General features: G+C 42.3%; 1 protein-coding gene across 5 annotated transcripts in view; it reads right to left on the bottom strand.

Annotated features, from left to right (window-relative positions):
* Window positions 1-12,419, bottom strand: part of CPQ (carboxypeptidase Q) — a 619,593-nt gene extending 607,174 nt beyond the window's left edge. For 2 of the 5 annotated variants that reach the window (XM_054656909.2, XM_054656910.2), the window contains exon 1: window positions 12,030-12,379. The gene's annotated coding sequence lies outside the window, so the exon portion shown is untranslated. Of the gene's footprint in view, window positions 1-12,029 lie in introns of all 5 variants that reach the window. The other 3 variants (XR_008536792.2, XM_063816441.1, XM_054656908.2) reach the window with 3 other exon arrangements.
* Window positions 12,420-13,013: the final 594 nt, after the last annotated feature.

Genomic DNA, 13,013 nt, shown 5'->3' with positions numbered 1-13,013 from the left:
TTAGAAGAGGAACAATCTCACGTTGACTACACTGCCCCTCCTGCTCCCCCAGATCAGCATGGTGACACACAGAGAGAGGATTTTTTTTTTTTGAGACAGAGTCCCACTCTGTTGCCCCAGCTGAAGTGCAGTGGCACAATCTCGGTTCACTGCAACCTCTGCCTCCTGGGTTCAAGTGATTCTCCTGCCTCAGCCTCCTGAGTAGCTGGGATTACAGGCGCACACCACCACGTCCAGCTAATTTTTGTATTTTTAGTAGAGACGGGGTTTCACCATGTTTGCCAGGATGGTCTCGATCTCCTGACCTCGTGATCCACCCACCTCGGCCTCCCAAAGTGCTGGGATTACAGGCGTGAGCCACTGTGCCCAGCCAAGAGGATCTTTTTAACTGGGCCCATACAGTAAAAAAAAAAAAAAAGGTAACCAGAGTTTCTAGACATCCAGCTCCCTAGCATTCTGAGACACTTCCCAGAAAGCCCACTCCCATCTGACCTCATGGGGAATACTGGCAGTAATGACATGGCTAGACCTCCTGGGTTAGGTATAAACAAAGAAAGGAGGCAGAGCTCACAGGGACCAGTGTGCAAATTTTGGTGATGGCTCTATGTTCCTCCCAGTGGTGGTGCACAATCAGAGATACCAGCCAATGGTATGGCTCACTTGCAAAGCCAAGTTCACTGTTCACAGAAACATGATGAGAAGGTCAGCCTGCTTTGAGTCTTTAGATGGCCAGCCTCAGAGGCGACCCCAATGCCTTACCCAGGCGGGAGATGTGGAGATGACCATCACAGGGCATTTCTGTGGATCATAGGGGTTGGAATTGCCTGATGCAGAAATCCAAAGAGTGACTCAATCCAGACTCAGAGCCCACTCTAAGGCCCTGCCCAGAGACAGGCAATCCTCAACTGTGCAGTTCTATGCAGCATATACTCCAGACCCCATCCATCCTGAGCAGCAACTCCACCTAAACTCAGAGTCCAGCCTGCAGCCCTGCTCAACTGTTGAACCAAAAAAGTAGTACCACCCAGCCAGGAAGTACACCCTACAACCTTGTCCAATCAGAAATTATATCAGAGCTCAGCCAGTGGTCTCCCCGAAGCATGGGAGCCGAGCCAGCAGCCCCATCAGACCTCAGAGCAAAGGCAGCACCCAGCCAACTATAGCGAGCTCTGCCTGCATGGGGTCATTACCACCTGACCCAACTAGAATCACAGCCTAGACTAAGAAGTAAAGGTCAATCCCTGACAAAGAATACCTGTAAAGACCAGAAGAGCAAGCTGTTGGGGCTGGATGCAGTGGCTTATGCTTGTTATTCCAGCATTTTGGGAGGCCAAGGTAAGTAGATCACTTGAGCCCAGGAGTTCAAGACCAGCCTGGACAACATGGTGAAACCCCTCTCTACAAAAAATACAAAAAGTAGCCAGGCATGGTGGCAAACACCTGTGGTCCCAACTACTCAAGAGGCTGAGGTGGGAGAATCTTATGAGCCCAGGAGGTCAAGGCTGCAGTGAGCTGTCATTATACCACTGCACTCAGGAGGAAGCTGTCTCTTCAAATGTGCAGACACCAATGCTAGAACACAAGGATTACAAATATAGACGGTCCCCAATTTATGATGGTTCAACTTACAACTATACAACTTTATAACGGACTTATCAGGATATAACCCCATTGTAAGTCAAGGAGCATCTGCACTTATGATGGTTCAACTCATAATTTTTTGACATTACAATTGGTTTACTGGGGTATTAAACACATTTCTTACTTACAAAGTTTTGAAATTACTATGGGTTTAATAGGACATAAGCCCATTGTAAGTCAAAGGGCATCTGTAATCATCAAAAGAAACTAACAAAGTTCCAATAACAGACTAAAAAATGAAGATCTATAAAGTGGCAGAAAAAAGATTCAGAAAAATCCTTGTAAAGCAGTTCAGTGAACTACAAGAATATATGGATATAAAATTAAATGAAATTTGAAAAACAGTACACAAAACGAGAATATAGAAGAAGTAGAAACAATAAAAAAGAAACCCAAGAGATAAAGAATACAATGACTTAATTGAAAAATGCAATAGAAATCTTCAACAGCAGACTCAATTAAGCAGCAGAATCAATGAGCTAAATACAGAATATTTGAAATTATTCATCAGAGGAGCAAAAAGAAAAAAGAATGGAAAAGATGAAGAAAACCTACAAGAATTATGTGACACAATCACAGTCAAGGGAACTAATCTTCACATAATTTCAGAAGACGAAGAGAGAGAAAAATGGCCAGAAAGTATATTTTAAAAGGAAACAGAAAAAATAACCCTAAAATTCATAGGGAATTTAAAAAAATCACCAAGATGATCTTAAATAAAACAAACAAAGCTGGAGGCATCACACTACCTGATATCAAACTATATTGCAAAGCCATTAAAAAATCATTGAGGAGAAAGGATACCTGCCTAAACAGGGTTTTAATGCAGCTGAACATGCTGTATTCTGGGGAAAAAAAAAAAAAGCCACAAAGGACATTTATTAGTAAGGAAGAGAAGTGAGCACCAAGATTTAAGGTAGGAAGGCATAGGCTAACTACTGTTTCATGCAAATGCAGTCAGGTTTATGGTCAGGACTGTCATCTATAAAGCTGCTAACCTCCAAGCCTTGATGGAAAAAGATAAACATCAGCTACCAGTCTTCTGGCTTAAACAAGAACTATTTTTCTGGATTGGTTCCACTGATGCTTTTTCTCTGAAGTCAGAAAGTATCTTGCTGGTAAGGGAATGCCTTTTAAAATTATTTTCATATTAGACAATGCCCCTGGCCACCTAGAACCCCATGAGTTCAACATCAAAGACATCCAAGGGTCCTACTTGCCCCCAAATGCAACCTCTCTAATCATCCTCTAGATTAGGGGATCATAAGGACCTTGAAGGCTCATTATACACAGTACTCTATGGAAAGGATGTCAGTGCTATGTTAGAGAACCCCGATAGAGAGAACATCATGAAAGCCTAGAAGGATTACCCCATTAAGACACCATCATTGTTATGGAAAAAGCTGTGAAAGCCATCAAGCCAACAATAAGTTCCTGCAGGAGAAAACTGTGCCCAGCTGTTGTGTATGACTTCACAGGGTTTATGACAAAGCCAATTCAAGGAAATAATGAAAGCGATTGTAAATATAGTGGGAAAAAAGGTGGTGAATGAAGGTGTCAAGATATGAATCTTGGAGAAATTCAAGAGCTAATAGACACTACACACCAGAGGAATTGACAGAAGACAACTTGACGGAGTGCTTCTGAACCAGTGCCTTATTATGATGAGGAGGATATAAAAGTACCAAAAAGCAAATTAACATCAGACAATCTGGCAGAAGCGTTCTGATTATTTAAGACTACATTTGACTTCTTTTATGACATGAACGCTTCTATGATATGGGCACTGAAGCTAATGCAAATAGCAGAAGAAAGACTGATACTGTATAGAAACATTTTAAGATAAACTTTACAACATTTTTAGAAAGAGAAAAGTAGCCATACAGAAATTATTATGTATTTCCAGAAAGTTACACCAAGTGGGCCTGCCTCTCCTCCCTCCCCTTTCACCTCCTCCGCTTCTTCCACCTCTGCCACCCCTAAGACAGCAAGACCAATCCCTTCTCTTCCTCCTCCTCCTCCGCCTACTCAACATAAAGATGACAAGAGTGAAGACCTTTATGGTGATTCACTTCCACTTAATAAATAGTAAATATATTTTCTCTCCCTTAGGATTTTCTCAATAAAATTTTCTTTTCTCTACCTTACTCTATTGTAAGCAGATAGTATATATTACATGTAACATACAAAATATGTGTTAATTGGCTATATATGTTACTGGTAAGGCTTCCAGTCAACAGTTGGCTATTAGTAGTTAAGTTCTGGGGGAATCAAAAGTTATACTAGAATTTTCAACTGTAGAGGGAGTCAGCACCGCTAAGCCCCGCATTGCTCAAGGATGAACTGTATAAGGAACTCAAACAACTCAATAGCAAGAAAACAAGCAACCTGATTAAAAAATGGACAAAGAGCCTGAACAGACAATTCTCAAAAGACATACAAATGGCCAACAGATATATTTAAAAATGCTCAACATCATTAATTATCAAAGAAATGCAAATCAAAACTGCAATGAGACTATCTCACCCCAGTTAGAATGGCTATTATGAAAAAGACAGAAAATGACAAATGTACTAGCCACTGTGGCTCACTCCTGTAATCCAGCACTTTGGGAGGCCAAGGAGAGTAGATTGCTTGAGCTCAGGAGTTTGAGACCAGTCTGGGCAACATGGCGAAACTCCTTCTCTACAAATATACAAAAATTAGCCAGGCCCAGTGGCACACTTGTAGTCCCAGTTACCTAGGAGGCTGAGGAGGGAGGATGGCTTGAGCCTGGGAGGCAGAGGTTGCAGTGAGCCGAGATCACGCCCCTGTACTCCAGCCTGAGCAAAAGAACCAGATCCTGCCTCAAAAACAAAATTCTGGGGCCGGGCGCGGTGGCTCACGCCTGTAATCCCAGGACTTTGGGAGGCTGAGGCGGGCGGATCACGAGGTCAGGAGATTGAGACAATCCTGGCTAACAAAGTGAAACCCTGTTTCTACTAAAAATACAAAAAAAATTAGCCGGGCATGGTGGCGGGCGCCTGTAGTCCCAGCTACTCAGGAGGCTGAGGCAGGAGAATGGCGTGAACCCGGGAGGCGGAGCTTGCAGTGAGCCGAGATGGCGCCACTGCACTCCAGCTTGGGCGACAGAGCAAGACTCCGTCTCAAACAAACAAACAAAAATTCTGGTGACAATGTGAAGTAAAGGAAACTCTTATACATTGTTGATGGGAATGTAAATTAGTATAGCCATTACAGAAAACTTCATGGAGGGTCCTCAAAAAAACTAAAGATAGAACTATCATATGATCCACCAATCCCACTTCTAAGTACATAGCCAAAGATTTGAAATAATTATATTAAAGAGATATATGCAATCCCATGTTCACTGCAGCACTATTCACAATAGCCAAATTATAGAATCAACCGAAGTGTCCATCAACAGATAAATGGCTAAAGAATAGGTGGTATATATGCACAATGAAATACTATTCTGCCTTTAAAAATGAGGAAATTCTGTCATTTCTGACAACATGGATGAAGTTGCAGGACATTATGCTAAATGCAATAAGCCAGACATAGGCACAGAAAGACAAATACCACATGATCTCACTTCTACGTGGAATCTAAAACAACAGAACTAAGAAGCGTAGAGTAGAATGGTGCTTACCAAAGTCTGAGGGGTTGGGGAAAATGAGGAACGCCAAAGGGTTCAAAGTTTCAATTAAACAAGAGGAATAAATTTTTTGAGATTATATTGTCAGCATGATGACTATAGTTAATTATACTGTGTTGTATATTTCAAAATTGCTAAGAGAGCAAATTTCAAATATTTTCACCACAAAAATGATAAGTATTTAAGGTGATGGGTATGTTTATTAGCTTGATTTAATCATTCCACATTGTATGGAAGGTTGTATTATGACATATATCAACATTACTTTGTATTTCATAAATATATACAACCATAATTTGCCAATTTACAGTAAAATAAAAAAGAACTTATTAATGCAAAAAAGGAGACATATATACATACATATACCCCATATATATCCCAATATATATCATGTACATATATATTCATACATAATTTTTTGATTAATAATATACTATTAAATGTTCCATATCCCTATTCACTCATAAATTATATTATTCAACCTCATTAGTTATATTATTCAAATCTTGTGTACTACCATTTGACTTTGTCTACTTGATTTGTCATGTAAAACAACAGATCTAAAGTGTCCTACAAATAGCTTCGCTTATTTCTCATAGTTCTAATCATTAGTTTTATATGTTTTAAAGATATGCATTTTTAAATGTTTGATGCATAAAGAGTCACAACTACCTCTTCTTCCTTACAAAGATTATCTTTTGTCAGTACAGAATAACTCTGGGTCTAATATAACGGTCTTTGCTTTGAAATATACTTGGTTTCATTTTAATACTGATGTAGAATTCAAGGACCATAAGAGTTTCTAGTTTTCTTACCCTGGCTCACTATATTGGTGAATTTACATTTATGACTTTCTTGTGGTCTAACTGTCAGACTCAAGGCAGTGCCAGCGCTGGGCTTCTCTCTCCATTTCCCAGCTGAGTTTTGCCCCATCCAATGGCGTACCTGTTAGGTGCTTGGTAAACAGTAAAGGTAGCTGAATGGATTTAGCTGCAAGTCATGATGTCCATTGTATTTTAAAAGGTCTCTAACAATTAGAGGATCCAGCTCCAGATCCCCATCTTCATATTCAATACCCAAGTCAGAAAAATCTTCATATATGATAAATATAGATGTAGGCTACTGGAGATGTATCTTGCTTTAAGTCAACCCCATATTTGAAAATCTGGATTTATTCAGATAATATATCAAGGAGTGACTGATTGTTCATTTTATAAAGGGATTATTTGCCTCATAAAAAATTTAATCATAACACTTTGGATATTGTGGACTCCCCTACTGCACTGAAAGTGTCATTTGATTTACGTAGATAACACTCTATGCACAACTCTTCATGAACATCCCTATTGTATATAGCATAATCAGTGCTAAGGATACTTTCACATCACTGCCTGTCTCCCCAGAGATCTTGGCTCTTTTGGTCTTCAAATACCATCTGCTTTACTTTTACATTTATGTGATATGATATGATAAGGGAAGGAGGCACACTGCAGAAGGCCAAGGTTCCAAGGTAAGGCAAGGCGTTGATACAATGGACAAAGCAATGGACCCAAAGTCAGAAGGCTCTGAGTCCCTGCCAGCCACGGGATCTGAGCCATCTGAGCCATGAAACAAACTGCAGCCTCCTTCATGCCAGATTTTAAGTTTATAAAGAAAGATAATAATGCCTGGCTGCACCTGCTTCCTAGGTTCTTGTAACAATCAAATATAAAATTGCTTTTTAAATATAAGGGGCTATGCGAATCTTTTTTCCAGTGAAGTCTAATACCACTATATCAAGAGAACACTGTGTTGATCTGCCTTTTTCTTTAACACCTGTTTGTCATAGAATTCCTTAAATTCTCTGAAAAATTTCTCCGAATCATTACCCTTTTCATTTTTATCTTATTTTCCCTGTTACTCTTTGCTTAGTTCAAAGTCTCCAAACACTTTCTCTGCAAAATGAGATCAAGCCCTCTGCCCAGCACCCACACCTGTTTGTCTCTTCCTGACAAACTGAATAAGATGAGAAATCAAAGCTTGCGATATCTTACCATTAAAGAAGTACAGTTATTTGGAAGTGCCAGCTCAAATTTCTTCTCTGTATTTCATATCTGCCTATACCTGTGTCTTCAGAAACCACTGCTTTCTGCAACACTCCTGCCATTTCCTTATCTTTGTTCCTTTGAATGACTCTGGTCTGTATTTCTCTTTTTCAGTTTCTCCTGGCAGCTTATAATAACTCCTCATTGTTTGAGTCTCCAATCTTTTTTCCTTCACTGGCACTTACATAAGAATCAGAGTTCTCTAAGAACTTGCCTGAAATATAATGTAATGGTCATTAGATAAGCATGATGTATTTTTTAAGTGAGTTATTAAATTGATGTGTCTTTTTAGACTGAGGCCCTATTGTAATGTTTGGCCAAGGTCTTGACTGTGTGACATCACAGCACAGCTACAGAAAAGGCTATATCCTGGGATCTCCACCCAGATGTTCCACAGCTACCTCTGCTCACTCACCGTCTTTCTCCCGAAACTTCTTCCTCACCTTATATTTCTTACCCTCATTAGTGGCATCTCCACTCACCCAGTTAAGCAATTCCAAAACCTCAGATTATTTTCAAACATATTTCCCATATCCAGCTAGTCATTAATCCTGCTCTGTCTTCAAATAGTCTCTCAAACCTATCTTAGTTTAGATCCTTATCCTATTTCATTAGACCTATGGCAATAGCATCTTCATTTTCCTGTGGCCTTCTGGCTCTTCCTTCCCCAGTTCTTCTGAAACATTATTACTTTGGCTATTTTCTAAGGAAAATCCAATCATATCATTCCTCTGTTTAAAATTCAGCTTAAAAATGCTGAAAAGAGCCAGGCACGGTGGCTCATGCCTGTAATCCCAACACTTTGGGAGGCCAAGGCAGGCAGATAGCTTGAAGCCAGAAGGTCGAGATCAACCTGGCCCACATGGCAAAGTCCCGTCTCTACTAAAAATAAAAAAATTAGCCAGGCTGTAGTGTTGTGCGCCTGTAGTCCCAGCTACTTGGGAGGCTGAGGCAGGAGAATCACTTGAACCGGGAGGCGGAAGTCGCAGTGAGATCTTGCCACGGCACTCCAGCCTGGGTGACAGAGAGAGGCCTTGTCTCAAAACAAAACAAAACAAAACAAAAATAATGCTGAAAAGGATTATCTAGACTGTGATAAAGTTTAAATAACATGACATTCAAGGACCATCACTGTCTGGCCCTAACCTTACCACACCTCCCTACCACAGCCACACTGAACTCCCATCTCCTGAAGAATGCCATGTTCATACTTGCCTCCTTTTCCTTGCTCTTGTTGTTCTCCATTCTTGGAATACCCTTCTCCCTCTGCTTGGTCTTTAGGCTTTAAAACACAGTTCAAAATTCACCTTCTCTGCAAAGTCTTCCTGAGTTCCAATCATACCTCTTTCCTGGAAGAGTGAGTGGCCACTACTTCCACATTACCCTGTGGTGCAATTGTTTGCAGATGGGTCACTCTCCTATTTAGATTTGTTCTCATTCATCTTTATCTGTCACATAGTATACACTCAATAAATGGTTATTGAAATTAATATTTTCTGAATAAAATAACTAAAGTAAAATTCCACAGATCCACAAGTACATCCCTCCAAATACTTTGCTGCATTAAAGAAAAGGGCCCAGGAATAAAGAGAAAGAACTAATAATGTGACTGTAACAAACACATGAATGGGTTGTTTGTTTTTAAAACCTAAGTGGTTTAGGGAGGGTAGGGGAGAAGAAAGTACATTTTAAAGCTCTAGCTGCAGGGCAAGTAATAAAAATTGTTGCTTTAATGTTTTTTTCATAATATTGTGAGCAATGGGAAGGTCTATTCCATCACACCAGCCTTCGGGGCAGAAAGTTTCAGCCTCCTGAGCTAAATCAAACTGGCATCAGCTCTTAGTTTTTCAGGCGGCCACAACTGGTCTCTGCTTTCCATGGGGCTAAACTTGGCTGACGAAAAAGAAACAAAATAATTTCCCACTTATTTTATGGGCCTCTCTTTTCGTCTTTTGCTCTCATCAATTAATTATAAGGGTTCTGGAAACCCATCCTGCATTCTTGTCTCTGGATTACACAGATGTAGGCATTGTTCTTTGTCTATACTAGGGGTTGTTGGTCTTATAAAGAAAGAGGTTGGGAGGCAGTGCCTTACCAAGGGCACAAAGCTAGTCCAAGAAACAACACTGCTTGGCACTCATGGTTCAAAGCCCTTAAGTGCCATTCACTGATGGCAGCTGTCGATGTCACTCATTTTATATTCCCTAAATTGGTAAGTCTGAACACATTTAAAATTAAGATGCATGGGCACCTAGGTCAAAGTATCAGAGTCTCCTGGAATCTCAATGGAATTCAATAATTTTCAAAATGATAAAACAACCAACTCCCCTACAATTCAGTCTTCATCATTTCATCCTGTGCTCTCATTCTAAATTCATTTACCCAAATAACCCAGGGTTTGTATATATGCTTGAACACACACAGAGACCACATTCTTCAAAGTCACACAGTTTTTCCTGGCAGGATTGTCTTGTTTCTGGGAGAAACCCTGTTTCCATCTGCTTGAGTTTTGAGTCCTAACTCTCCCATTTTCCATGTACTGTTTCTAGTTAAGAAGATCAAATAGGACTTACCATAGTATCTAGCTCTTAGATATATAGTGATGATTAAATGGGGCAATATAAGTAAAAAGGTTAAATATAACAGTGCCTGGTGTATGGTCAGTGCCCCATAAATATCAGCTTTGTAACATTCCATGCCTGTATGACACATGACCTCATTGGGAAAACAGTGTGAGAAAGTTGGCCCTTTTCACCAAGCAACATGTGTATTCCACTTCTCCTTATAAACTTGAATTCACTGAAGTAGGTAACATTAATTTCATTTTGCTTAACACATTTGGAACTTTGTGTTTGTTAAATGTAGCATGCAAAAATATTTAAATATGTATGTATAATGACTTTTGAAGTGCCTTTAAAAAATCTCCAAGGTCCTTCCAGCTCCAAAATGTGATCTATGATAACTAATCTCAAATGCATGCGAAGAAATAGTGATGCAGTTCCCCAGATATACTGGGAATATATGGCATTGTCAGACTGGGTTGCACTGGAAAAAAGTCAGACCCAGGACCAGAGCCTGTGACAATGTAGAAGAAAATCTTACCCTCCTTTCTCCCCACCAGCCTAGGGTTTATTACACTTATCTTGAGCTCCCAGGCTTTCTTGTTGCAGATGTGGAGAAGAAAGGAAATGAGCTGTAAACAGCAGAGAAGAGAGCAGAGACAAAATGCTATGGGAGGTGAAGTAAGCAGAACTCCATGAAATCATCTGTAATTTCACCTTCTAACCCTGATACAAAAGAATCCCAGAGGTTTAACTCAGGCAGGGTTCCTAGCTAAACATCTTCATTTTGGAGATTAAGAAATTAAAACCTAAAGAGATCAAGTGGCAAGTCCAAGGTCATCCAGCTCTTCTGGAACCTGGACCTGGCAAGTAAGAACGGATGCAGTGACCAACTGTATTAAAGCTATGTGCTAAGCCTATTTGTTTACAAACAAATAAGTGTCTTTCTGGGCCTTATGTAGCCTTCTTCAGTCACCTGCAAATCAGCCAGCACCTGTCTCAGGAAAACAGACAAGATTCTTAACAACTCTGAATTCAAAAGAAAAGCCTGGTTTTACAAACAAGTCAGAGTCATATAGTTCTGCCTTCAGAGTCACCCTTATCTTTAAGAAATACATGAAATAATATCACAGTGACAATGATTCTTTAAACGTCCAAAGTAGAAGTGAACAAAACACAAGCAAGAAAAAACCTAGGCATATTTTGTTTTAAGCAAACACATATAGCCAAGTCCAACAAAAATGGAAATACCAGGGGGCGTTTCCAGAGACTATTTGAACAGCATAGAACTCTTTTTAAGTGGTCCCAATCAGAATGCCTCCATTTGCAAAAGTGCGACATTCACACAACTTTTCGGAAAGCTATCAAAAAACAGGAGTTGTAAGCCTGCGTCTCCACTGCTTCCACTTCACACATCTTTATTTTCACTCATGCACTGATTCATTCAGCTGTATCTCGTATGCACTCATTTATTCACTTACTCATTTGTTAATTCACTCAGTTCTACGGCATAGGTACTCATTCAATTACTTATTGAGTAGCTCTGAGTCCTAAGTCAGATGGGACTTTGCCCTCATGGAACTTCGATTCTAGGAGAGTCCAGTAGCAGAAACTAGACGCATCAAAAGCGAAAGTACACGGTAAAATGCGAAAGGAACCCCAAAAGAACTGCATAAGGCATATTGGAGGCTCAGGGGGACCAGGATTGTTTGCAGATGGGGGATGAAGGGGGCGGCTTGGGGCTGAGCCCTGGAGCTGAGGGGAAGTGAAACCGTGTTGGGAAGGACGGCTGAGGGCCGTGCTCGCTGCTGTCCCGCAGCATCCTCCACCACCCCCACGTCACAGCTTCCCCATTTCTAGGCTCGGTGACTCCACTGTCACCGAAGGGGCAGCCACAGGCTCCCAACCCGCCGCTCCCCAGCCAGGTCCTCCCGTCACGCCCCCGAATGAGCGATGCTGGCAGTCCGTCCCCCTCTGCCCCCGCCCCTGGGCTGCTCCAGCCTCAGCCCGCCCGACCGCCGCGGGTAGGAGCCAAGGCCTCGGCCCAGCCGCCCGCGGGCACTGCCAGTTCGGCTGCAAACACACCTGATAGGGCGGCTCTGACGGCGGCGACGGAGGCGGCTCCCAGGACTAAGCTCGCGGCCTAGCCTTACCGTGGCGGCGGCCACACCCCTGACCGGGCTGGGGCCCTCCGCGCCGCCCCGTGACTGCAGCCCTGCTTGCCGGCCAGGCCGCGGGGCCGAGAGGCGGGGCAAAGACCTGACTCGGGGGGCCGGGGCGGGCGCTGGGTTCGGGCTGGGCGCCACCTCCGGAACGCCTGGGGGGTTCTCACTCGCCCTCCAAGGGCGACCTCAGGGCCACAGATCGGCCGGAAGGCTTCTCAGCTTCTGGGCTGTGGCTCCTGTTAGAAAATTGAGTGTCGCCCTGGGTCCCGAGCCCCTAGGCCTGCCTCCTTCGTGCAGGGGCGTCGCCTCCAGACTGGGTGGTGCGCAGGCCAGGGCCGCGTGCTTTTCGGAAGCGCAGCCTCAGGCGAGGCGGGCGGCAGGGGCCTGAGAAGGCTCATGGCTTGGCAGAAGGGTCCTGTGCTTCAGTGGGTGCCCGTGCAGGTGGAGAAGGACGGGGCTGCGAAGCTGAAAGGAAAACGTGAAAGGTTTTTGTGTGTCTCTGAGCCTGAGTAAAGGCCATGCTTTCTGAGCTGTCAAACGCCTCCCAAAGGGAAGAGATTATTAAACCGTTTTCCCACCCTGCCAGGTGTAGGATTGTTAGGCGGTGATGATGGAAGGCAGAGGAGATGACCCGAACTGAGAGATCAGAAAAAGTGTTTTCTCTTTCGTTTGTGCCTTAATTATATGAGGGTGCCCAAGAAGAAAGGAGACTCATCTGATTACCCGGTGTGGCTTATCTCAACAAGTCACACGCATTCTGGTCACAGAGTATGTGCTCAGTGTTTTCAATGCTTTATGTTTTGATAAGTGCAAATTCCTTTGTTTAACGAAACTCTTATCAAATACAAACAGTTATCTTTGTGAAACACTGAGCAGTTCCAGTCTCTCCTCTTAACTAAAAAAA

Source organism: Pan troglodytes, chromosome 7 (genome assembly GCF_028858775.2).
Source record: "Pan troglodytes isolate AG18354 chromosome 7, NHGRI_mPanTro3-v2.0_pri, whole genome shotgun sequence".
In the NCBI taxonomy this organism is placed as follows: domain Eukaryota; kingdom Metazoa; phylum Chordata; class Mammalia; order Primates; family Hominidae; genus Pan; species Pan troglodytes.
The sequence above is the reverse complement of the archived record's forward strand: the minus strand, read 5'-3'. Positions and strand labels throughout refer to the sequence as shown.